Here is a 27,805-nt window from a genome sequence, read left to right as displayed (position 1 = left end):
TGAGACCCAAGGGAGAATAAATTTAAATGGAAATTTAATAAAAGGCATTGAAGAAAAGCAGGAAAACAAGAGAGCAAAAGGGAGGTAAAGAAAGAAATGAAAAAGGTCAGAGGAAAGTGATCGAAGTGGAAGACCGGCCAAGGACGTCCAACTGGAGTTCTTGGACGAGGAGAGCTAAACAATGGAATATAGCTATTATTTAAAATTATAATCCGAGAAAACTTTCTGGAAATAAATCAGGAATTGAATCTACAAGTGAAAGGGTTCTTTTGAAAAAGTTGACCTGGCATGATTATATCGGAGCCATATCCTAGAACTGCCAAGCTTTAAAGAGAAAGAAAGGAATCCATATGGCCTTTTGGAGGAAACATAAAATAGCTTGAAAGGAGAAGAGGATTCGACTGACATTGGATTTCTCAACAACAACCTACAAAGCAAGACGTGAGTGAAGCGCACTTTGAGAAGCTTGAGAAAATGCAAGTCAAGAACTTTATATCAAGCCGAGCTGTTCTTCAAATATTAATGATATAGAAAAACAGTTTTGAAGATGCAAGAACACAAGAATACTGTGCCCACATGCCCTTCCTGACGAATCCACTGCAGAATTAATTGTACTTTATTCAACTAAGAGCTGACTGCGGACACTTCAGCAGGAGGATTGAAGGTGGGCATTTCATATATAGATCTAGGACTAATACAAGGTTGGAGATATGGATATAAGAATGGTAGTTAAACATTGCATTTTCTAACAGAATAGAAATAGTACAATTTTTAAAATGGGAGAAGTGGGTAAGAAAGAAGAAAGTAGAATAAGATCATTGAGTTTACACTGTAAGTAATAGGGACCCAAAGGATACCATTTAAAACTGACAGACCAGAGGGTAAAAGATTAAAAAAATTTTAAAAAGGTAATAAAGAGTCCTACAATGGTAGCCATTAGAACAAAATTAAACATGTTCCTAAATATCAAAAGGAATTTTCTAAAAAGGAAAGAAAGTACACAAAGAGCATTTTAAAAATAGGTTCAATGATTAAATTCTGCCAAAAAAAGAACTGGTTTTTCAGTTTATTTTATACAAAAAAAGAAAATTAAATGCAAGTGGTAAGCTGCTATGCACCAAGTGTTTAGCTTAGAAAAATAAAATACTCCTAGGAAACAATTTATCTTTTGTTCACAGGACAGTCAAATAGATGTAATAGCACATCAGTTCTAGATGAGTGCTTAAACAGAACGAAACCTAAGCATCCCAGCAGCAGCTACTTTGCACCAACCACTTACTATGTCTAGCTGCCTGCTGGTCACTTTATAGGAAGCCTTCACGGCAACACTGAGGCATTCTTTTTATGGATGAGCAAATTGAGACTCAGACAAGTTAACAATTAGCAGGAGGTCACTTCATTGTAAGTGGCAGAACCAAGCTTTAAGTATAAGTGTGTTGACACCAAGGCAATGTGTCTTTGCTACTTTGTGGCAGGACACTGTTTTCCTTCTATATCTCTTTCTTTCATCAGGTTCTAGGGCAGAATACTGGCCATTTTTGAGCTATTCACCTCTGTTGGAATTTGTAAGCATTGAGTAAAATTGTGAATTTGCCTGTTGCTGACTCCAGGGAAGAGATGAGTCAATCAACTCTGAAGAATCAAGATTTCCAGAAGATCTAAAGCCCCCTTGCCTTCCTCTTTCTCAGCTACCCATCAAATAAGAGGCCCCGTTGGAGAACCAGAAAGGACATTTTCCAAGCTGTCTGAAATCCCGGTTGGTACTCCAGGCTTCAACAACTTCAGCACAATGAGAGACAGCAAAGAATATCCTGGCCTTTGACAACCCCCTGCCTTCTAACATACTGAGGTTAATCAGACCCAGGACAATTTGGAAGGGGCTCTTCTGCCACAACTTGGGGAGTGGAGGTAGGGAAGGCCATAGGAGCCCCAGCAGGTAGGCCACATAGCTGAGTTATGGAATCTAACTCCGGTCTGTCTTCCAAATGTTTCTGGGGTGTCAGATCTATGGCAGCCTGAGGGGCATATTCTGAAGCCATGACCCTCCCAGAGATCTCTGACTTCTTTCAGCTTTTTGATGTTATTACACTAAGAGAATATGAACACCTCCTTACAGCCAATGCTGTAGTTATAAAACAGTTCACCAAAGAACCTATATTTCCTTGAAAACAAAAAGACAATGCAACAAGAAAAAGCATTTAAAAAAGATCTTCAAAAGAGGCTTGATAATTGCATCATTTAAAGGACCTCAGGGAAGTCTCAATGCTACATAGGTCCTGGGACAAGGCACCTGAACTCCATGCTTTGGTGAACTGCATTTCTTTTAGCTTCTCTGCTTGGAATCATGATATCCCCAGTGTATGCTGAATTTTGAAGGCCGATTAGCATTTTTGGCTCTTCCCCGCTGGCATCACCCTATTTCCTTGGGGACCCCAGGCTCTCAGCTGTAGAAGACTCTCAGACAGATGCACATTGCCCCAACATACTACCCTGCACACGTACTCAACTCTGAGGCTCCTGTGGAGTTGTGTGTTGTACTCCTCAGCTCCAGACCACTGTGTCCTGCCCTGGCCTCTACCCAGTCCTGATGGAGGCCCCAACATATGTGCCTCAACCCACACAGGCCTCAGAGTTTGGCAAAGTGTCCCACGCACAATAACTTTTGAGTCAGTAGTGCCTGCCCACCCCCCGCCCCCACCTTCCCCACCATCTGCAAGGTCTTGAAGCCTACTAATGAACTAATTAATGTATCTTACATATTCTTGATATGGTAAATTCATGGGCTCAGGGAAGCCTATTTTGTATTTTTTCTAATTCGTGCTTCCCCTGGACAGTTTACCAATACCCTGCTGCAGGCATTTACATTTAATGTCATCAGGAGGCAGTGAATATAAATGTGCAATAAATGTGCAGCTGTCCTTGGGTTCTGCACAAGCAGTACTTTAAAAGTAAATAATGAGCTAAAAGAACAAACTTAGAGGGTAATTTCCGACCTCCTTCATGTCTCTAACACCATGAAGTTTCGCTGTATTGGTTGCATCTTTTGGCATTGTTCATATACTACGTGCCTGGATTCTGTTTCTTGAACTTGTTGGGAAATGGAATCATATTGGGGATGACTCTGAGTTCCTCATAACCATAGCATTAGTTTCAGAGTGTTCCCTATAGTAATAATAAAAAAGCTTCAAAACATGCTGAAAATGTTTTAGAACATGGTAGCTTCAAAGACATTCATTAAAAGGATAGGCTGGTCTGCATGCTGGCTGTTTTACTGCTTTTCTAAACTTGGGTGAACCCCTGGAGGAGAAGCCCCAAACAGGGGGTAGTTCCAGCAGCCCAGGATGGAGTAAAGTGGACAAATTACAGGTCTGTTGGAGACAAGTGGTCAAGAGAGCATGGGTTACTGCTGAGCAGAGCTGGGATCAGGCTGGTTGAAGGAAAGGCACAAGAAAAGGACACCTCTCTGTCTGCCATAATGCCAAAGTCATGCTTCTGCTGCATGGAACTTTCTGTCTGGCAGGAGAGGCTCATAATTCTTTTCTTTAAGACAGGATGATAATACACATTGGGTGATACAATTAAGAAACATGATATTGGAAAGTTGCTGACCAAGTGCCACCTAGCATTCTTTCTCCTATACTAGCCACATGCCCATTCCTCTTGGCTACTGCGAGCCACGTCCAAGAACTGGGGCCCCAGCCTGGCAGGGTAAGTGTGGCTCCATGCTTTAAGCCAGAGAATTTAGTCGACTATGATCTGTTACTCTGTCACTCTGAAAGCTGAGGGCTCTGAAGGGTATGTGGTACCCATTTTCTGACTCTCACTCCCAAAAGTCCTTTTCTCCCTGAGTCAACATATGGTTGGTTCCCAAGGCCCTTCCTAGGAATTGGAAGCCAACAGTGACACAAAGCACTTAGGAGGCACACAACCACAAATGTGTGAGGTTTGCCTTCCTGTATTTTCTGGACCCATGTTCAAGCATGGAACTCTCTAGTTCATAAAGGGTTTTACTCTTGCAGGAGTCAGCAAACTATGGCCTGTGGGTGGAAGGCCAGATGGGGCCATGCTCATTCATTGACATACTGTCTAATGGTTGCTCAAAATCACAGAGTTGAGTAACTGAGACAGACTGGAAGGCCCACACAGGCAAAAAATGTACTATCCCGACCTTCACAGAAACAGTTTGCAGGCCCCTGATTTAGAGTAAGACCAGTTCTCCTGGGGGCAATGGATTGTCTTTGCTTTCAGCTTGACCGATGCCCCTGGGTAGGGATGGAGAGGGAGCCCGTCTCTCTAGTTGATTCTGATGAGAAGAACCAGGGTGCTCCACCTGGAATGTGAGCCTCTGATCTTCCGGGCATCTGGCACGCCTATGTCTTCCACGGAGCAGGAATAGAAGCTCCTCCCAACAGGGGGTCTTGACTATTTGAGACCACTGTAAAAGAAAAGTAAGAACAAGTGATTCGTGTTTCTGTTTCCTGTAAAATGAACATGGTTATCAACACTATTAACCTGGTTTACCACTCACTTTGATGCAGATACAGCTATGTTCATGTTTCACCGCTTCGTGAAACAGGCCTGCGCCTTCAGTCGGAGGCAGTCCAAATGACAAAATTGCCAACCTTTCTATCTGCAGTGGTCCAGGAATTATCAAATAACCTTAATTCCTATTAAACTCCTGCCTATTTACCATTACCTGAACCTTAAGGCAAAATCTAAATCCAAACCATCACAGGTAATCTCCAATCTCACATATTTTTCCAAAAGAATCATGTGTTAGGAAAGGATGATTGATAGCTCAAAAGTCACCAGTGCTGATTCCTGTGTTAGCAACCATAGCTGAGGTCAATGCTTAGAACGGGCGTGGGAAGATGTTCTCAAAACTGCAGCTTTGTGCCTTTGTGGTTATGTAACAGCCTCCTCCATTCAGAGGATTACCACAAATTGGTGCTTCCTGCTGTTCTCTCATGTTGACAAGGCATTTTGTATTCTGGAGGGAGGAGGTTGGTGAAGATTGGTAAAGTGGAGAAGACAGACATTTTAACAAAATATTCATATTTATCTGGTCTCTAACATGAAATCTGCATATTTTGTGGTATATTAATTAAGTCATTTTTGTAAGTTATAAATGATGCTAGTACAGTAAGTCATCACTTAATGTCATCAATAGGTTCTTGGAATCTGTAACTTTAAGCAAAACAACATTCAGCAGGTTCATAAATAATGTCACTTCCTTTAACGTTTTGTTATGACATTAATGAGAAAAAAATGCTTTTGTTATATGTCGTTTTGCTTAAAGTTGTAGTTTCCAAGAACCTATCAATGCCATTAAGTGAGAACTTACTGTATAATAACATTATGTTAGACTTTAGTGGGCTCCCAAAAGATCTTCTCTCACCAGGTAGACAGTTCTCTCTTTTAGAGATAAAAGAATTGAGCCTCACAGAGACGGTATAACCAGTCAGAGTCCCACCACGTTCCCACCTACCATTCACCACTAAATCCTTAGTCTGGCTGCAGAAAACAGAAAAGATTTATTTTCTCAAAAGTCAACTTTTTTAGACTACATTGATCCTAATAAGCGAATTCAGAAAGCAACTCTTAGACTCAACTTTTTCTGCTTATTGCCACCACCACACTCTCCCAGTCATATGACAAGAGTCGTTTGCAGTAGGAAGCAAAACCAGAAATGCACTTGAGCAGCCTTTCTGTGTCCTTCCTCACCTCGCCCCCACTGGGGGCCTGCATGATGGTGAGTGGCCACATAAACAGTCCCTGTGTCTCCAGGAGTCCTTTTCGCCATGGCTGCTGGAATGACTCATCCTTCTCTATCTGTAGCCTAGGCTTTCCCCTTCTTTATTTCCATGAGGGAGCAGTCTTAGATCAGAGCTTCCCCCAGAGGACAGGACCACGGCCCTCCCTAAAAGGTCCTGGATCTGGTATAAATCTAACCATGGGAGAAAACAGAATTCAGTTAGAGACAACATCAAGGGCAAACTTGAAGGGGAGCAAAACTCACAATATGGGTGTGGGAACTGGACCACAGAGTTACAGTGGTCATTTCTCCCCCACCACATCTTCTTTGTGAACTTTACCTTGCCCACTGCCCCAAGGGGCAACCATGTGGCTCATGGCCCTGGCCACCAATAATTGAACTGGGAGTAGACCCACTTTAGACATGACCCACTGTAACCAATCAGACATCTTTATCTAGAACTTGGAGTTGGGACACAGAAAGCCTGAGGGCATTTATTGTCTGTGAGTGCTAGACTCAAGATTCTGTGGGCTCAAGGACTGAGTTACACAGTCATTTAAGGTCATGTGCTAAGAGTATGCTTGACTGTGGGGAGAGGATGGAGCAGACACAAAGATAACTGAGAAAAAGGGAGGAGGAAGAGCCGCTCCAGACTCTAGCCGCTCCACCTTCAGTGATCCAGGTGCAATTCTTCAAACTGGGTTTCATAGTATTCCCTTATCACTGTGCAAGTAATTCCCATTTACTTAAGTTATTCTGAGTGGGTTTCTGGCCCTAGCAACTGAATGCTCCCCGACCATAAGATGAAATGGCTAGGGTGGAGCTAGGAGGCAGAGGCAGTGAGTGAGGGAGCTAGAAGGATTTTTCCTGAGAAAGTAAATCTTAGAGTCCAAGCATATGCATGCTATTCACACATTCCAAATTTTAGGAGACAGCCGTGTTTCAAATGTGCCAGCGTGCCCAAATTTCTGTTTAGGCAATTGTGGTATATCTGTTTACATACATAATTTTAGCATTGGGAAGGCCCTCCTAAGTAAGACACAAACCTGGAAACCATAAAGTAAAGACAAGATTGACAGATTAGACTACCTAGCCCTGAATTTTTAAATTGCCTTTGACAAAAGCCACTGTGAGCAAAATTAAAAGTGAAGAGGCAGCTTGGGATCTAAGTGACAGCTGTAGACCCGCTGCACACTACAGACTCCCTCCTGTTGCAGACCAGACCTCTGTACAGGTCCAGCCCTGGCTTTGTGGCTGTCACGACTACTGAATATGTCGAAACTGTTGGCAGCAAGAACATGACCTCTTGCTGTCCCAGAATGAGGAAATGAAAGGGAAAAAAGAGGAAATGGGATGAAATGAAAAATGGATGAGAACAACATAGAGGGAGCAAGAAACATTGAGAAAGATGAAAAAAATGAGCTGCTTATTTCTCCTCTGGTTCTGGGCCCTCTCCTTTGTGCTACCCTAGTGATGTGCTCTATTAGTCCATTCTTACATTGCCATAAAGAACTACCTGAAACTAGGCAATTTATAAAGAAAAGATGTTTAAGCAGCTCATGGTTCCTGTGGGCTCTATAGGCTTCTTCTTCTGGGGGAGGCTTCAGGAAACTTACAATCACGGCAGAAGGTGAAGGGGAAACAGGCCATGACCAGCAAGAGAGGGGGCGAAGGAGATGCTACACACTTTCAAACAAACAGATTTCCTGAGAATTCCATCATGAGACAGCACTGCGGGAGTGGTGCTAAACCATTAGAAACCACCCCTGTGATCCAATCACCTCCCTCCAAACCCCCACTCCAACACTCGGGATCACAATGCAACATGAGATTTGGGTAGGGACACAGAGCCCAACCATACCATTCCACCCTTGGCCCCTCCCAAATCTCATATCCTCTGACGTTGTAAAATATAATCATCCCTTCTCAACGGTCCCCCTCATTCCAGAATTAACTCAAAAGTCCAAGTCCAAAGTCTCATCTGAGACAAGGCAAGTCTCTTCCACCTATGAGCCTGTAAATCACAAACAAAAGTTAGCTACTTCCAAGATACAATGGGGGTACAGGCATTAGGTAAATACTCCCTTTCCAGAAAGGAGAACTCAGTCACAACAAAGAGGCTACAGGTCCCATGTAAGTCTGAAACCCAGCAGGGCAGTCATTAAATCTTAAAGCTCCAAAATAATCTTCTTTGACTCTGTGTCTCACATCCAGGCCACACTGATGCAAGGAGTGAGCTCCCAAGGCCTTGGGCAGCTCTGCTTCTGTGGCTCTGCAGGGTACATCCTCTGTGGCTTCTTTCATGGACTGATGTTGAGTGCCTGTGGCTTTTCCAGGTTCATGGTGCAAGCTGTCAGTGGATCTACCATTCTGGGGTCTGGAGGATGATGACCTTCTTCTCACAGCTCCACTAGGCAGTGCCCCACTGGGAACTCTGTGTAGGGGCTCCAACCCCACATTTTCCCTTTGCACTGCCCTATTAGAGATTCTCCATGAATGGTCTGCACCTGCAGGAGACCCCTGCCTGGACATCCAGGCCTTTCCATACATCGCCTGAAACCTAGGTGGAGGTTCCCAAGCCTCAACTCTTACCCTCTTTGTACTTGCAGGCTTAACAGCATATGGAAGCCACCAAGGCTTGTGGCTTGCACCCTCTGGAGCAGCAGTCTGAGAAGTATCTAGGGCCCTTTTAGCCACAGCTGGAACTGGAGCAGGTGGGATGCAGGGCACCATGTCCTAAGGCTGCACAAAGCAGCAGAGCCCTGGGCCTGGCCCCATGAAACCATTTTTCCCTCCTAGGCCTCCAGGCCTGTGATGGGAGGGGCTGCCCCAAAGATCTCTGAAATGCCTCATAGGCATTTTCCCTGTTGTCCTGACTGTTAGTATTTGGCTCCTCTTTACTTATGTATCAGGCTTTAATTTCTCCCCAGAAAAATGAGTTTTTCTTTTCTACCATATGACCAGGCTGCAAATTTTCCAATCTTTTATGCTCTGCCTCCCTTTTCAATATATAAGTTCCAGTTTCAGGTCATTTCTCTGTTTATGCAGATGAGTTAGGCTTTTGGAAGCAGCCAGGCCAGATCTTGAGCACTTTGATGCTTAGAAATTTCTTCTGCCAGTATCCTAAATCATTTATCTCAAGGTCAAAGTTGAACAGATCCCTAGAGCAGGAGCACAGTGTCACCAGTCTCTTTGCTAAACCATAGCAAGAGTGACCTTTCCTCCAATTCCCAATAAGTTCCTCATCTCTATCTGAGACCTCATCAACCTGGCCATCTCTGCCCATATCACTATGAGCATTTTGGTCAAAACCATTAAAAAAGTCTCTAGGAAGTTCCAAACATTTCCTCATCTTCCTGTCGTCTTCTGAGCTTTCCAAACTATTCCACCCTTTGCCCTTTATTCAGTTCCAAAGCTGCTTCCACATTTTCAGGTATCTTTGTAGCAAGACTTCACTTCTCTGGTACCAATTTTCTTCATTAGTCTGTTCTTGCATTGCTATAAAGAACTACCTGAGACTGGGTAAGTTATAAAGAAAGATGTTTAATCAGCTCACAGTTCTGTGGGCTGTAAAGGCTTCTGCTTTTAGGAAGGCCTCAGGAAACTTACAATCAAGGCAGAAGTTGTAAAGGAGAAACAGGCACACCTTCACATGGCCAGCAGGAGAAAGGCAGGGGAAGTGTTACATGTTTTCAAACAACCAGATCACCTGAGAACTCTATCATGAGGCAGCACTATGGGGATGGTGCTAAACCATTAGAAATCATCCTCATGATCCAATCACCTCCCACCAAGTCCCATGTCCAACACTTGAGATTACAATTTAACACGAGATTTGGGTGGGGACACAGAGCCAAACCATATCATGCACCAACTCAATTAAGCTGTTGTCATCTTAGTCATGGGCTCACTGTAGAACGGGAGTGGTAGGAAGAAACATTAAGTGAGTGGTCATAATGGTGGCTTAGAATTCAAACCCAATCCATGTGACCCCACAACCATGCTTGGGCAAATTAAATCCATGATTATCCAAAGGGTTTCAAAATCAATTTTTTTAGATCTAACTGTTTCCTTCCTATTCTTATCATTTCCTCTTCCCTCAAAGAAAATTCCCTTTATTCTTACCACCCACTAGAATGGAGACTTGAAATTTGGTTCTTTTAGCTTGCCAAATGATAAACAGCTCTCTCAAATTAAGCCACATCTCATCCAGAGAGAAGGCAATAAAAATAGTGATTTATGTGGTCGAGAGTACAGTGAGACGTTTTTATAGCATCACAGATGGTTTTCCAAATTGCAGAGCAGCTTTATTTCTTTCTGCATATCTCAATTTCTCAGTCCGCAGTTTGAAAATAATAAAGCTGCCCTCTTCCTACTTCTCGGGTGAATTGGTTAAATCATGAAAGTCTATAAATAAAAGCACTTGAATCCTAGAGAGAAGAGTCAAATGATAAAATAATCCCATTTTTCATCCATATGATGACATTTCATCCATATAATGAGAAGGCTAGGCATATTGCAATGTTTGTGGGGAAATGATCTGGCCCAGAGAACACCTGACTCCTTGGAGTGTCAAGCTGGGGAAGAGAACTCAAGTATATGCAGAGTACCGTTATTTCAGATATATGTTTGATAGCTCTGAAGTAACTACTGGAAGCACCTATGGGGTGGTATGATAAGATAACTGAGATTTACATTTCTACTTTACTACTCCTATTGGTTTTTAAAAACAAAACTGCTTGAGTTTGGTTTTCATCATGCTGGCTTCAGTCTTAGCCCAGGCTCTTTACATACTCTCTGTTCCAACTTCCACCCTAGGTGTACATGACATGCATTCTCAGCACCTCTGGGCCCATTCCCTTCTACCCAAGCCAGGAGTGCTGAGTGCTAAGATTTGACAATCCAGATCAGAAGCAGCACGATACAGTGTTGAGAACACAGGCCCTGGAGCAAGTCTGCTGTGTGTGAACCCCAACTCGCCTCTCTGACCTGGCATATCTCCTCATCCGTGACATGGGCATGGCACTAACATGCCTACTCATAGGGCTCTGGGGACAGTTAAATGAGGCAGGGTCCATAAAGCACTTAGCTCACTGCCTGGTACAATGAATGGCAACTACTTTTCATAGGCAATTATGAGAAATATGGTGAAGGTAGGCAGGGTAAAATAGTTGGATTGGTGCTTCTTCTGCAGGTGGCATTCAACTTTTTTTGTGTATTTGTTTGTATTTATTTTTCTTATAGCAAATTTCCTCTTCTAAACTGTGACCAAACAAATAGAATGATTGCTATGGTTTTACAATTTGCATGGCTGAATGAATATACCTTTGGTAGTTTTTTAGATCATGTTTCTAATTGTTAGAAAAAAAATTCTTTTTTTATCTTCTGGGATTTCAAGGGATATCTTCTGGGATATTATCTTCTGGAAAATAGGTATTAAATTGATATGGGACAGAGGCCATAGCATATATCCTACAAAATCTGTATCTACACTCTTATATTATACTTACTTGCCTGTATCTTTGAACTTGGGACCAATCATAAGATCCTACATTCTAGAGTTCCCAGAAAAAGAACATAGTAATTGAGTATGTATTGAATATTGTTGGCTGGTTGTGGTGGCTCACGCCTGTAATCCAAGCCCTTTGGGAGGCTGAGGTGGGTGGGCTACTTGAGGTCAGGAGTTTGAGACCAGCCTGACTAACATGGTAAAACCCTGTCTCTATTAAAAATTCAAAACAAATTAGCCAGGAGTGCTGGCGTGTGCCGGTAATCCCAGTTCCACAGGAGGCTGAAGCAGAATTGCTTGAACCTGGGAGGTAGAGAGTTCAGTGAGCTGAGATCGCACCACTGCACTCCAGCCTGGGCAACAGAGCAAAACTCTGTCAAAAAAAAAAAAAATTTATGGGTGAGTATTGAGCTAAGTGCATTATCTCATTCAATCCTCAATCTTATGAAGCAAATACTGTCATTAGCCCTATTTTACAGATATGGAAACTGAGCCTTAGAGAAGTAAGTAATTGCCATAAGTCACACATCTAGGAAATAATGAAATGAAAATTTGAACCAAAATCATCTGGATCCAGTGCCCACATTTTAGGAACTTGCTGTGGCTTTGATGCATCAGAATGTGGGAGCTGCAGGCCTGCGTAGACTAGTTGTGGACTCTTAGCTGCTCTGCCATCCCACAGCAGCTGATAGGTTCATATGAAGCCACCGGCAACTGCTGCCAAGTTACCAGTAAGAAAATCAGACATTTTGATCTATCTATCAATTGGAATGTGCATGTCCAGAATAGATCTAGGTATTTTTTAAAAAGCATTCAATGCCTGATTTTTAAACAAACTTCACATGCAAAGAAAATGCCCATGCATTTCTTGAAGCAGAAATATAAGTTAGTGAATTTGTTTCTTCTTGATAAAATGGTTAGAATTTGTTAGAAATTCCTTTTATCATAAAGTAAAAATTATCAGCTTTAACCTTCTCATTTGTCTCCTACTGCTTCTTTTCTTGTTCTTTATTCTCATCCATCCCCTTCTCTGTCTTTGCCTCTTCTCTTCCTCTATTACTTCATAAGAATCTAAGCAACTCCTTTAAATCTCAAATCAAATGTTCTTCCCTTGGATAGAGATCACTTCCATCCCCTTCATAACTAGCTGGGCCTGGTACCTTTTGGTTAGCAATTTTGCCAGAGATGTTGGAGAAAAAGGTGGCATTTCCTCTTGAAAATCCAGCCTGCAAGGCATTTACCATCTCATGCTGGTTTCGTAAGGCCCTGCTGTCCCTCCAGAATAGAGGCCCACAGCACTCGCTAGGTACCAGGCATGGTGAACTTGCTTGCCCAAGCTCTCTAGTAGGTGGCAGATTTACCCAGGTCTGCCTGACTTTAGAGCCTATTCTTTTAATCATTATACCTTACTGTCTTTATAGACAAGGTCAGGTTCTGTGAGATAACTTTCCATAGGAATGTACATAGTTACTGTAGAGACACTAGGTGCCACCTGCTATAGCCCTCAGAAGTGGCATCAGACTGTGCCTGGGCTTTCTGTTTTTAGGACAAGGAAGAATGAGTGTGACAGTGAAAGGTTCTATTTGTAAAGGATGGAAAAGCAGAAATCCCCAAATGCTAGATAAAAGAATGTGGACAAGTATATTGTATCCAATCATAGTATGTTAGAGTTGAGTTGGGCCTTAAAGATGATCTCCTCTAACCCCTTTATTTGCAGTTGAAGAAGTTGAGGATCTGAGACATTAAGTGAATTGTCTGAGGACACACAGCCAGTTTGTTAGATGCAGAGCCAAGAATGATTTTTTTTCATTCAGAACAAGCTATTTTTTGCAGTCCACCTTCACTCTACTTGGGGTTCATTTCTTTTTAAGAAGTCTCAAAGATTAGAAAATTGAATCGTTTTGAGCAATATAATGTCACAGTGTACAATTCTGCTGAAAGTAATTATAATAGCAATGCCAGCAGATCTCCTAAATCCATGGGTTCCAAAATGTTCCCGCCTTTTGCTAAGCTAATATATAGAATTTCAAAACCATATTTATACCACATAAAATTTCCAAAGAGCTGGGCAATTTCCTATAAAAACTCAGTTGTGCACTGATTGCCAAGTTGGAAAACTCAGGGTTTCCTGGCAACACCCACTTGGGCTCTAGGGAATGCAAACTTCTCAGCAAACAACTTCTTCTGACTTACCAGCTCCATCAGCAGCCATGACCCGAGTCACAGTGGCCCTTTCTGATGTTCTTGTCTCTGTTGCTTATGTTTCTCAAGAACCTATAATCTTGCCTTAATCCCTTACCAGCCGAATACCTCCTACATGCTAAACTCCTGGAACGAAAGGTCCACATTTCTCTCATGCTAAGAGTTTGGGACTAGAATTCAGATGAACTCATTTCTGGTACTGGTTCAAAAGCAAATGACCCCTGTAAATTCCCAGGTCATTAGTTACCTCATGGGTAAAATATAGACAATAACTCCTACCTGTTCATCTTTCAGGGCTGTTCTGAAGATTTTCAACATCTGAAATTCACAAGATCATGGAGATGAACTAAACCATCATGGAGATGCAACATAAACCAGATGCATCTAGCCCCTCATGTTAGAGTTGAGAAAACAGAAACCCAGGGCTTGAGGACTCCCTTGAAGTCATCAAGGTCCTGGTTGATGACAAAATCAGGACCAAGTTTCTGATCCTCCCAAATATTCCTTCACTCCTCAGTGCTGCCTGTGATGAGAAAGATCAAAGCATGCCTGCAATTGTAAATCATGCCACAGAGGCAACATGCAATTATTTAAGTACTAATTAATAGACTGTGTACCAAGTCAGCACTAATCAAATTTTTCATGCCTTGACAGGGTTGTAGCTTGTCAGGAATTTCTGAAGATGAAAAACCTATTTGTCTCAGGACAAATCCTTCTCCTTCCAGTAAATACAAGGAAAGGAGAAAGTGTAACCAGGGGTATTTAAGCTCATCCTCCTCCAGCAACCATCTGCTGTTGCTTTTTTTTTTTTTTAACGTTACTGAGATGTAATTTACGTACCATAAAATTCACCATGTTAAGGTGTGCAGTAGTATATTCACAAGGTTGTATAACCATCACTACCCTCTACATCTAGAACATTCTCATCATCCTGTTGCTTTTAGAACGTCAGTATTGTCAGCTCAAGTACAGCTTCACTCACATGTGGCTCTCAGTTCGGGTATATTCTGTGCTATCCCTCGTGTAGTGTTCATCTTGACCTACATGATCAGATGTCTCAAGTTCACTCTGTATTTGAAGAGCTCTGTGTCTACTAAAGGTCTGATTCCCTACTCATTGCCAGCAGTAGGAATGAGATGGTCACTAAGCCTCAAAATAAGCCTTAGCAATGAGAATCTAAAAAGCAAAGCTCAGCCACCAAGGCTAATTTGCAGGGCAAAAAGAGGAGAAAATTTCCTAAGCCAAGAGTGGGTAGAACTGAAAGTGGGAAGTGGGGCTGGTTTAAGGACTGTGGAGCGTTTTCCAAAATGCACTCTCTCCTGTCTTAGAGCTCATATGCATGCTGGATCATCCTCCACCCCATCACATCCCCCATTTTCGCTTCATCTAAGTCCCCTGGGATGCTGGAGCACCCACTGCAGGAGGCACCTGAACTTCCCTATCACAGTCCATCTCACCTGTGCACACCATGATTACCTGCTGACTTGTCTGCATTCCTGAATAGACTGGAAGCTTCAAAAAGGAAGAAGCCCTGCCTTTTTGGTTACTTATTCACCCTGCTTCTCAGCATCCTCTGGCACTATCTCAGTAAAGACTTCTTGAACGAGTGATTAATCTGGCCACAAACCCAAATGTCTTTCTATATCCCTCTAATGCTCAAATTAAGGTTTGAGTGTGAGAATGTACCCGAGCCTCACACAGTTATTTATGGTGGATACACAAAATAATAATAATTCTGGGTCAAAGCTGCTTTCCTGTAGCTTTCACTAAATAGTCCTCATTTTGATCCAAAGACCAAGAGAGAATACATCCTTTCCCTCTTCTCTGTGGTACCCCTTTAGGTATGTGACACGAGCTGTCATGTCCTCTATACCTTTTATTATTTGAGTTAACCAACTGTACTTCCTTCAACAATTAGGCGTAACATATGAATTATTTACTCATTCCTTCAACAAATATCTTATGGCATGGTCTATGTATAAAGCACTGTGCCAGGGCAGTGGGGGTGAGCAAAGGCATGGCACAGACGCTGCCTTAAAGAAGTCTACGGTCCACCGTGGTTGTGCTCTTCCCACTCTCTGGGGTTTCTTGAATGTCCCTTTCCAGATGTGGTCTCCGGAAGTGGACAATATATTTCCAAGTAATCTGACCAACACAGAGTTCAGAACTATAACTCATGATCTAGGTCCTCTGCTTCCAAAAACTTTTGAGTGTTTGTGTTATCCTTAGATAAATGCTCAGGGTGTACTAATGGGGTGTGTGTGTGTGTGTGTGTGTGTGTGTGTGTGTGTGTGTGTAATGTAAAAAGACACTTGGCTAACATTTTTGTAAGATGCTTGTTCCTTATGCTTAAAACAAATATGTGGTAGTATTTCTGGTGATCAAATTTCAAGTTAAACACATCCTTATCTCAAGTCCCTCTCCTGCTCCGAAAATCTCTTAGGAATAAGAGGATTGCAATCTTCTTCATATCAAACTGAACTCATAAGAATGGACAAATTCTTTTAAAAAACAACACAGGATATTTTGCACTGCCACTAATGGTTCTTTATGATGTTTCTGAAAATAATTGGAAGGGAAGCATGGACATCTGGCATGTGAATGAAGCTGTTTCTAATTAGGAGGGCTGTTTGTCTTCAAAGCAGAGTGAGCACTGGGGTACTCTTGGATGTGCTCTTCTTTGATGATGCTTGCTCAGGGCCTGGCAGCCTCCAACCTTCACCTATTTGAAGCCTGGGGTCCGTGGGTAGGGGGTAGGCCACCTCCTTTTAGCTTCTGACCTAAATAACTTTGGTCCTTAAATTCCTTCAGGCATTGGGCTTTTAACTTTGGTGTTTGCTTTGAAGCTGAAAAATGTGATTTTTTTTTTTTTTTTTTGTCATGCTGTTTCCTGGGTACTTTCCGTCTGTGCAGGAGACAGCATCACCAGGAGCCAGAAGGTCAGCAGAAGAGAAAGTGCCTCTCATCTGTGACAACTGGGATAAATGTGGGAGAACTCTGTCAGACTTGGGTGGTCAGGAGACCCAGGAACAATTCCAGGAAAAGCGGAGTGCCTGAGAGTCATTGTTTTCTACTCCTTTTTTTTTTTTTTTTTGAGACAGAGTTTTGCTTTTGTCGCCCAGGCTAGAGTGCAGTGGCAGTCTTGGCTCACTGAAACCTCCAACTCCTAGGTTCAAGGAATTCTCTTGCCTCACCCTCCTAAGCAGCTGGGATTACGTGCCTGCCACCGTGCCCAGCTAATTTTTGTAGTTTCAGTAGAGACGGGGTTTCACCATGTTGTCCAAGCTGGTCTTGAACTCCTGACTTCAGGTGATCCACCCACCTTGGCCTCCCAAAATGTTGGGATTACAGGCACGAGCCACAGCCTTGTTTTCTACTCCTAATATAATTTGTAGAAGGCATTGTGCTGAGGATACACTAGTCATTTCACTGTTTAATATTTTCTAGTAACTTTTCTTCACATAACATCTTTTTTTTTTTTTTTTTTTTTTTTTTTTTTTTTTTTTTACAGAATCTCGCTCTGTCGCCCAGGCTGGAGTGCAGTGGTGCGATCTTGGCTCACTGCAAGCTCCACCTCCCGGGTTCACGCCATTCTCCTGCCTCAGCCTCCTGAGTAGCTGGGACTACAGGCACCCGCCACCATGCCCGGCTAATTTTTTTTGTAGTTTTAGTAGAGATGGGGTTTCACCATGTTAGCCAGGATGGTCTCGATCTCCTGACCTCGGGATCCGCCCGCCTTGGCCTCCCAAAGTGCTGGGATTACAGACGCGAGTCACTGCGCCCGGCCAACGTCTCTTTATTTAGCCAATATTTATTAGGCACCAAATACGTGCCAGGGACTTTAAACTTTAGAAAGAGCTATTCTCATAAGTGTCTTAAAAAGAATCTGTAGTTTCCTGTTCTCTACATGGTTCCCAACACACATACTGTGGCTCACTGACATTGCCCTGGATACAGTGACCCCTCTTTGAGGGCAGTTGAGGTCAGGAACTTTAGAAAGCTCCCGAGTGTTGTTTCTTATCCAAGGAATTCGCGGGCGTGGAGGACAGGCCTTGAGGAGGCTTTTCCCATCAGCTCCCCACTGTATTTCTGGAAATTCCATATGGAACCCTGTGGTACCTATAGCTATTTCTGAAAATCAGTGTTCTTAGTGAAAATAGAATTAATTTAAAAAAATGGTTACCCAGACATTTTTTCTGATTGCAATGTTCTCACCAACAATATTCTTTGTTATATATTCTCAACCAAAGAAATCTGGAAAAAAGAAGCAAAAACTAAGGGATTAAAATCATCTACAATTCCATCACGCAGAGAAAACTACAGGTAAAATGTTGCTGTATACATCTCTTAATCTTTTCTAGATCTGTTTTTGTTTAGCAGCAGTTTTATAGCCTACTTTTTATGTAACAATATATTATGAACATTTTTCCAGGCCATTGCCTTTTCTTCTATGGTATAATTGTAATGGCTGCATAGTATTTCATTGTACGTATGTACCATCATTGATTTCACTAATTGCATATTATTAGACTTTCAGGTTGTTCCCTTTTTTTTTTCACAAAAATATACTGGGGTAAAAATTATTGTTTCTAACTCTTTATCCCCATTAATTATTTCCTTACAATAATTCCCAGAAGTAGACTTTCTGGGTAAAAAGATAAGCCAAAATTTAAACCTTTTGATATGTACATGAAATGACCTCGGGTTTTGAATAGAAAGGTCTTTGTCCCTAGCACTAACCCAACTGTGTGACCTTGGGCCTACCTACTCCATCTGTTAAATGAGGAGCATGGTCATACGCCCCACTGCATTTCAACAGCTGATTCTGACAACGTACCGCTGACTGTCTGCCCAGCAGCCATTCTTCACTTCATTCCAACAAACCCTGATTTTTTTTCAAACATTCACCCCTTCCCCATTGCAGTCTTTGTACTTCCAGATTAGGCCTAAATTGTCTAAGTATAATCTCATCCCCCTGCTCCAGTGAGAGGTTCAGGAATAGGCACATGGACCAATTAGGTTTAATAAGATTTATGGGGAAGTTTGCTGGGGCTTCTGGAAAATTCTCCACCTTTAAGAGAGAGCCATAGGAAAAGAGTCTCTCCCTCTGGATGTTGTCAAGCTTGGCCCTATTATTGCAACAGCCATGTTATCCCTAGTCTGAGAATTAAACTGAACACAGATGAGGCAGAGCTGAGAATCCTAAGGAAATGGGATTGGAACTGCTGAATCAGGCAAACTTGAAGCTTGCCCTGCCTCTAAATTTCCAGTTATGAGACCCAATTTTGATGGCATTCACTCTTGGAATCAGTTAACTTTAATTTATAACCCCAGTTCTGATCATCATCTGTTTAATTTTCTTTCTTAATTATAGTAAATGTTTTTTTCTCTTATAGACTTTCCTTCCAACTTCTTGTATCCTTCTCTTCTCCAATTTTGAAAAAAAAAAAAATGATGCCTCAAGGGAATATTTGAGTGAAAAAGATAGGACTTATGCCGACAGTTCAGAAATGACTAATTTAAATCTGTGGAACTAAGAGAGCCCAACCCATGCCTTCCAATTTGGTCATAGAATCAGAAGATTTTTCAAGTCGGAAGGAACCTTGATGCTCAACAAGTCCTAATCCCACTTTGTAGATGAGGAAACTGAGGTTCAGAAAGATATTATGAAAGTGTCAGACAGCTGGGTACTCCCCAGGCAGCACCTTCACAAGACTTACCTGGTACCCCAGTTTGACTCCGGTCATATTTCAGTGGGGGGGATATAAAATATATCCCACAACTGGTTATTTGAACCCTTTGTTTCCTGGCAAATCAAAGTTCCCCATTTGTAGCAAGGACTCAACGAGTAATGTTCCTGTCACCACATTGGAAGTCCAGTCTTCTTTTAGACCTCACTAGTGATTTCTTTCTAGAAGTCCCTAGGGAGAGTCCTCACAAATAATCCAGAGTTCTCTCTGCAGTGCCTCTGCTCTTGGTCTACACCCCTTGCTACCTTCTGCTACTTCAATTATTATTTCTTCGTACTCCTTGCTCACAATCCAGGCTGCTGTCAACCACCACCCAGCCCCCCGCCCCCCCACCTCCCACAACTTCATCTCCACTCAGCCAGTGAGCCATTGTCCAGGTTCCTTCTGGCTGTCCCTGGATTGCCACCTACTCATGTTCTTTTCCCTCTCTAGCCTGAAGAAAAACTCTTGTTCCACAGCAGCCGATTCTCCCAGGAGAGCTGAGTCTCTGGTGGGCAAATTGCTGCTCTCTTCCCCAGCAAGCTTCTCCCTGGGGCACATGTGTGCTTGGGTGAATGGGTTTGACCAGGGCAGGTTCCAACCCAGCATCACGCTGTCTGGGGGATCACATCTCTTTCCAACATGCAGCCCTGAATCCCAGTCCCCTCTGCTTAGCTGCTTCTTCACACAGGATGCTTCTCAGAAACTTCACTTCCAAATTATGGGGTGAGATTCAAGCTGGAATTCTTCATCTATGATGAAATTTTAAAATGGTATTCAAAGCTTTGTGCAAAATAGCATTTTATGGTATGTAAACCTCTAATTTTTATCAGACTCTCAAAGGGGTCTGCTAGAGACCACGGGCCTCTAAAGCTCTTTGAGTTCTAATGTTCTGTGACCCTGTGATTGCATAATACGATTTTGTGGCAAATTTGCCAAAAGCGGAAGCGTTCAGTCACTCTCCCAAACTGCTCTATTACATTCCTAAGTGAGTACAAGAGTGTATGCAAGAATTTTAGCCTTATTCGCACAGAAGATATTATATTAAGAGAATAATCAAGGATTCAGCATCAAAAGCTTTATCAGCAAGATATTAGTACCCTACCTAGAAGACTATTCTAACCTCAAGTACTATAAATATTAGGAGATCTTTATTTTCGTAGCAGCAAGATCTCGGAAACTGTACTGGTGAAAAAAAGACGGTGCTTAGAACTCCTGCTTCCCTTTTTAGTTGCTCTTTCTATTCAAGGAGTGGGATGCATGGGAAAGGTGGCCTGGCTCCTTTCTCCTCTGCGTAGCCTGTAGTTCTATGATTGGCCCCTAGACGGCGATCTTGTGTTATCGAGGGGCATAGTAGCTAAATGAAGTGGGAGCCTGCAGTGACTGATGGCTGAAACTGTCAACTGATCAAATGGTAAGAAGTGAATAGAAGTGGTTTTTAACCATAGTTGCAAGATGCAATTGGAAAGTAACACAAAATCTTCCCATATTACTTACAAGGAAATTTGGGAACACTTAGAATTAGTCTGTGGATTGAAAACATTATTTAAGTGTGATATTTAGAGGAACTTGTCAATTAAAAATTTTTCAAAATTATGGTAAAATACATATAAAGTTTGCCACGTTAACCATTTTACAAATGTGCAGTTTTTAAATTAAGTGCAAAATCGGTAGTGTTAAGTGCATTCACGTTGTGCAACCAATCTCCAGAACTCTTTCCATCTTGCAAAGGTGGAATTCTGCATCCATTAAACAGCAACTTTCCATTCCCTCCTCTCCCAGTCCCTGGCAAGCAGTATTCTATTTTCCATCTCTATGAATTTGAGTGCCTCAGAGAAGTGGAAAAAAGTACTTGTCTTTTTGTCACTGGCTTATTTCACTTAGTATAATATTCTCAAGTGGGACCTGCCAATTTTCATTACAAAATTATTTTTAAATTTGTACAGAAAAACTGGCAATTAATAAAGACCATGTGATTGGACCATTGTCTCATGCTCACAGCTTCACTGGCAAATGCACTCATTCAAACCACTAAAAGTGAAAACCTCCATCCACAAGACCCACCAGGAGGTCTCATAAGGCTCTATTAAACATGCAAACTCGCGAGACTGCCAAGGCCCACTCTGGACAGCAGCTGACCCAGAAGATTCATAGGCCAGGAGGCAGAGCATGTCAGTAGGGCACATCCAGCCTTCCTCTTCTATGGGACCTCACAGCAGACCACAAAGCCATCCACACAGTGGTCAGAAGCTATTCTCTTTGGCCCCCATGTGGACTGAGTTGTGACGAAATGAGACTCATATCAGTGGGATGTGGAGACCACGCTGTATCAGAGGCCTTGTATTTCACAGCAGCTAATATATTTTGGAGGAACTCCAGACCATAACTTTCATGCTCTTCTTAAGGTCATGCAAGTTACAAGGGTCACTGCACTTAGGGCAACTCAAAAATATGGCTTCCTCTCTGGTATTTGTAAGTTGTCCCTATCCAGATAGGATTTACCAATCAGGGTCCATTTGTACTTTCCTTTATCAGGTTTCCATGGGAACAGAGCTAGGAAGTTAGCCAAAAATCAAATGCTCATGTAAAACTGGAAAGGGTTTTGTTAATCCTTTATTCACTGCCCTTCACACGGTTAGATTACAAAGTCTGATAAAGCATCTAGTTAAATAGAAGGGAGTCAGAATGACAAACTGATATGAAGAACTAAATTACACAATGGCATTTGTCATCTCTTATTTGTTACAGCTGCTTTGGTTTTCAAAATGGATGTGACTTTGCACAATGCCTGGCTGCTTCTGGGGAAAAGTTTCCATTTCAAAACTTCATAAGATAATAAATTATATTTTGGGGGTGGATTTAAATACAATTGGAAGAGGGTTTCTCTCCTTTAGAGATAATTTCTATAGAAAATAGTAAACAGAGATTAAGAGAGCGAGGGAAAACAAATCTGGGCTCCAGAAGGAAGCCAGTTAAGGAAGTTGATTGCCAGAGGACTGGTGATTCAAGATCAAGATGAGAGATATGGTTTGGAGGAGCCCCTTTCTTTATACCTCACCTCTTTGGCTCTCCCTACACCTTCTGCTGAAGTTTGGGATTCTGTAACTAGAGATAAATCTGTTCATTCCACAATGACATGTAAAACTTAATATACAAATACCTTAAGAGAGAATTATTATGTAGTAAGGTATAAAAGTCTAAGAATGCAGCATCACAAAATGTTTAAGTAGAAAGAAGTCACAGAGCTCACCTAGCAAGCTCTTCATCTTATAATGAAGAAACTTGATCTCAAAGAAGGTAAGCAGCATTCCCCAAGCCACACAGACTGGTAGTAATGGAGCTATGGTTAGAACTTCAGAGGCCTGACACACAACCCATCCAATATTATATTTTTTTTCCCTAAGAGGCGGAAGAGGAAGCATGTGGAAAGGGAAGAGAGGAGTGCTGACTTAGGAAGAAGGCAGCAGGGCAAGAAGGGGGAAGGCACGAAGGCATTTCTTCCTGGCAGTGGCTGCTCCCTTGCTGCAGGTTAACTGCCCTTTTTGATGCAAGGCGAGGATTCAACATGGGTAGAAAAGGGCATGGGGCCAGTAATTTGTTAACTCTGATCTTGCTAAAAAGGAGTATCCTTTTAATTTTTAAAAGAGAAAGTAATTTGCTGCACTAATCATTCTTCAGGGACTTTAAAACTGCACATAGAAAAACTACGACTTCCTCAGGATACAAAATCAATGTGCAAAAATCACAAGCATTCCTATACACCAACAATAGACAAGCAGAGAGCCAAATCATGAGTGAACTCTCATTCACAATTGCTACAAAGAGAATAAAATACCTAGGAATACAACTTACAAGGGATGTGAGGGACCTCTTCAGCGAGAACTACAAACCCCTGCTCAAGGGAATAAGAGAGGACACAAACAAATGGAAAAACATTCCATGCTCATGGATAGGAAGAATCAATATCGTGAAAATGGCCAGTAATTTACAGATTTCAATGCTATTCTTGTCAAGCTACCAATGACTTTCTTCACAGAATTAGAAAAAACTACTTTAACTTTTATATGGAACCAAAAAGGAGCCTGTATAGCCAAGACAATTCTAAGCAAAAAGAATAAAGATGGAGGCATCATGCTACCTGACTTCAAACTATGCTACAAGGCTACAGTAACCAAAACAGCATGGTACTGGTACCAAAACAGACATATACACCAATGGAACAGAACACAGACCTCAGAAATAACACCACACATCTACAACCATCTGATATTCAATAAACCTGGCAAAAACAAGCAATGGGGAAAGGACTCCCTATTTAATAAATGGTGTTGGGAAAACTGGCTAGCCATGTGCAGAACACAGAAACTGGACCCCTTCCTTACACCTTACACAAAAATTAACTCAAGATGGTTTAAAGTCTTAAATGTAAAACCCAAAACCATAAAAACCCTAGAGGAAAACCAAGTCAATACCACTCAGGACATAGGCATGGGCAAAGACTTCATGACTAAAACACCAAAAGCAATTGCAACAAAAGCCAAAATTGACAAATGGGATCTAATCAAACTAAAGAGCTTCTGCACAGCAAAAGAAACTATCATCAGAGTGAACAGGCAACCTACAGAATGGGAGAAAATTTTTGCAATCTATCCATCTTACAAAGGGCTAATATCCAGAATCTATAAGGAACTTAAACAAATTTATAAGAAAAAAAAACCCCATCAAAAAGTGGGCAAAAGGTATGAACAAACACTTCTCAAAAGAAGACATTTATGTGGCCAACAAACTTATGAAAAAAAAGTCATCATCATTGATCATTAGAGAAATGCAAATCAAAACCACAATGAGATACCATCTCATGCCAGTTAGGATGGCGATTATTAGAAAGTCAGGAAACAACAGGTGCTGATGAGGCTGTGGAGAAATAGGAACGCTTTTACACTGTTGGTGGGAGTGTAAATTAGTTCAGCCATTGTGGAAGACAGTATGGCAATTCTTCAAGGATGTAGAACCAGAAATACCATTTGACCCAGCAATCCCGTGACTGAGTATATACCTAAATATATACCTAAATGATTATAAATCATTATCCTATAATGACACGTGCACATGTATGTTTGTTGCAGCACTATTTACAATAGCAAAGACTTGGAACCAACCCAAATGCCCATCAATGATAGACTGGATAAAGAAAATGTGCCACATATATGCCATGGAATACTATGCAGCCATAAAAAAGAATGAGTTCATGTTCTTTGCAGAGACATGGATGAAACTGGAAGCCATCATTCTCAGCAAACTAACACAGGAACAGAAAACCAAACACTTCATGTTCTCACCCATAAGTGGGAGTTGAACAATGAGAACACATGGACACAGGGAGGGGAACATCACACACTGGGGTCAGTCGGGAAGTGGGGGCCAAGGGGAGGGAGAGTGTTAGGAAAAATACCTAATGCATGTGGGGCTTAAAACCTAGATGACAGGTAGATAGGTGCAGCAAACCACCATGGCACATGTACACCTACGTAACAAACCTGCATGTTCTGTACATGTATCCCAGAACTTAAAAGAAAAGAAAAATTGTGACTTCCCAGCATACAGAGGCCCTGGCTTAGGACCTTCACCCACCTGTCCCCACCCACTGGTCTTTTGTAAGGTCAGCATTTGTAGGTGAAATGGCCTGGGTGTATTGTCCCTCTACCTCTTTCTCTTTGATTGAAGACAGGAATCACCCTCTATATTATGCATTAAAGATAACATTAAAGATAAATTAAGACATTTCTGGATCTTCATTTACGATAGAGAGACCACAGTGAGGAGAAATGTGAAAGATGTTTGCAAAGCCACTGTCAGGCTGGGAGTAATGAAGAGATGAAGAAGAGGGCTGTGAGAAGTAGCCAGTCCTTGACAGAGGGAAGAACCAATTTGAGAGTTGGAAGAGGAAAGTTTGGCCTGGCCCAAAGACCATCCTATATGAACAGAGAAGCCAGGTGTCCTGTTGGACTGAGCTCACGAACAGGATCTGAAGAGGGTCAGTGAAAGGACCTTCCTTCTCTAGCTGAAGGAACTGAGAGCAAGAACTGCAATCCCTGCTTGAGGAAAGGCTCTGGGAATGAGAAATCAGAGGAGACGTACTGTACCAGGAAGGGCTCGAACAGGGAAGCCATCAGCCCAGCTGAGCACGGCTGACCCTCCACTTGCAACCTGCACAAGTCAGAACGGAGTTCCTGCCCAGAGAAGCCTCACACACCAGTGAAGGCTCACTAGGACAGGGGGTATTATTCTTTGTAACCCCAGTCCCTGGAGATACTAAGCATAGAGTAAGTTATTCAATGTGGCTGAACAAATAGAGCCTGTACGGAATGCTGCTAATGCCTCAATATTTTCTCCAACATTTCCAGGGCATTCTTAATTTTAGAACTCATGGCCAATGAATGAACCCTGATTTTTGGTTCAGAAAATGTGCTTTCTCTAGACACTTGAAGAGTTGGGGAAAGTAATAACCATGAGGAGGAAGCATGGGATCTCTGGAGGTGACAGTCCTCCAGAAAAGGAGTCCTTGAAAAGAACAGGGATCTCTTGCTCTTGTGTGTGTGTGCACTTGCATCCCCCAGGTCCTCTCTGAGGATCCGGTTAGGTTTCTTTTTTTTTTTTTGGTTGGTGACATCTGGCAGCATTTAGTCTCTCCTCGGAGCTAATGACCTGGTGTCACTAAATTGTCACCAGCTGTGTCTAACTTTAAAAATCTGTGATTAATATGAGAGCTGAATTTTGCTTATTAACAAAACATAGCTTATTAATCATTCACAAGTATGTGGTAATGCTTCCAAAGACGTGCCCTGGCAGCTAAGAATGTATGGGCTTCTACAAAGAGATCAACAATAGAACGGGAGAAGTTCTACTGGACACAAAAGGAAAAGGGCATGGGAGAAAATAAACGTTTGCCTAACTCACTGTTCTGTTTAAACTGCCTTTTAATGCTTAGAAAATAGAAAGGGTGGCACAATCCTTTGCGGAAAGGAGGCTGTTGATGTTAGAAGAAATTCAGACCCCTGACAGTGACGAGGGGAGAATAAAAAAGCTGTAGCATCAGGCAGGTAGTCCCAGTTTCCTCCCTCAGTTCGGTGCCAACAGCCCAAGGGTGCTTGTCTGGCAGGGTCTGTCCTTTTTCACGTCTTTGGAGCTCATCAGTTTTTGGGTTCAGCTCTCTGGAGGTGGTGTCCACTCTAAAATCTAGAATGTAGGCACCACCTGGGAACCCTTCTGCCAAAGGAGATACAAGCAGAGCTGGAGGTCAGCAAACCATGGTGCTCCCACCTGCTTCAATCTTACCCCAGGAAGTGACTATGGAGACCAAAGGCAGGGTCCCTGGTGGCCCTATCCAAGTTGAGCTGGGAGTGAACATCTGCTGCAATCCCTTGGTAGAAGTCTGTGGTTGCTGTACCAAGAGATTGTCTTTCCAGAAATGTGGTGTGCGGTTATGCAAGATTCAAGAGCTCAGTAGAGGAAAAGAGGCTCCTAGCTGGGAAGGAAGAAGTACCCCAGAGCTGTGAAACATACATTTACATGCACAGACACACACACACACACACACACCCATGTATTCATACCATGTGTGCGTATGCATGTACAGATGATCCCTCACTCACGATGGCTTGACTTAACAGTTTCTCGACTTTATGATGGCACAAAGACAATATAAATTTGTAGAAACCATACTTCAAGGAACCACACAACCATTCGATTTTCACTTTCGGTATGGTATTCAATAAATTACATAAGATGATTTTGCTCAACTGTAGGCTAATGTAAGAGTTCTGAGCATGTTTAAGGTAGGCGAGGTTAAGCTATGATGTTCAGTAGGTCAGGTGTATAAAGTGCATTTTTGACTCACAATATTTTCAACTTATGATGGGTTTACAGGAACAAAACCCCATTATCAATTGAGGAGCATCTGTTTGTGGAAAAATAATCACAATCATGGAACAACTCATCTGACCAAATTTTCTCATGTTTTATTTCTCGGATTACAGTAGAAACATGATTATTGTAGGAAAAAAAACAGGAAATACAGGAAAGTATAAAGAAAAAAATAATCCCATCACAGAAAGAAACATTTAACATTTTGCATCTGGCACTCTGGTCTTTGAACTTGGCAGATTTAGTGCTCTTTATTTTGTTTTTCAATATTAGAATCACACTTAATGCACTGTTTTATTTATGTTAACAATGCACTGCTAACCTATTTTAAGTTAGGAAGATATCGTGGACATTTCCCCACATTTCCACGATTTTTATTGTTGGTATAATAGTCCATGTTCGAATGTGCCCAACCAGACACTTTAACTACAATTAAGATAAACCCATTTACTCAGAACCTTGGCTCACAGCATAAGTAAAAATGACTGAATCTCTAGTTGGGCCCTATAACGTGAAAATTCTCACCACATCAGGACGGTATTTTATTGGAGAATGGGGCAAGCGCAGAACAGGGTTGCCTGCGTTCTGTCTCTTCTGTGAGTGTTTTTGGGAAGAGAGGCCATTTTCTCCTCTCCTCCTCTCCTGTGGTTAGATTTGTTTTCTAATCTCTCTCTGTTCATTTGTGGT

General features: G+C 42.1%; 1 long non-coding RNA gene across 2 annotated transcripts in view; it reads left to right on the top strand.

Moving 5' to 3' along the window:
* LOC105464861 (uncharacterized) overlaps positions 1-13,853 on the top strand; it is a 68,848-nt gene extending 54,995 nt beyond the window's left edge. For both annotated transcript variants that reach the window (XR_011611623.1, XR_977093.3), the window contains exon 3: positions 13,761-13,853. This is a non-coding gene — a long non-coding RNA (uncharacterized lncRNA). The remainder of the gene's footprint in view (positions 1-13,760) is intronic.
* Positions 13,854-27,805: the final 13,952 nt, after the last annotated feature.

This window comes from Macaca nemestrina, chromosome 13, assembly GCF_043159975.1.
Source record: "Macaca nemestrina isolate mMacNem1 chromosome 13, mMacNem.hap1, whole genome shotgun sequence".
Lineage (NCBI taxonomy): Eukaryota > Metazoa > Chordata > Mammalia > Primates > Cercopithecidae > Macaca > Macaca nemestrina.
This window is presented reverse-complemented; position numbering and strand designations above follow the sequence as displayed.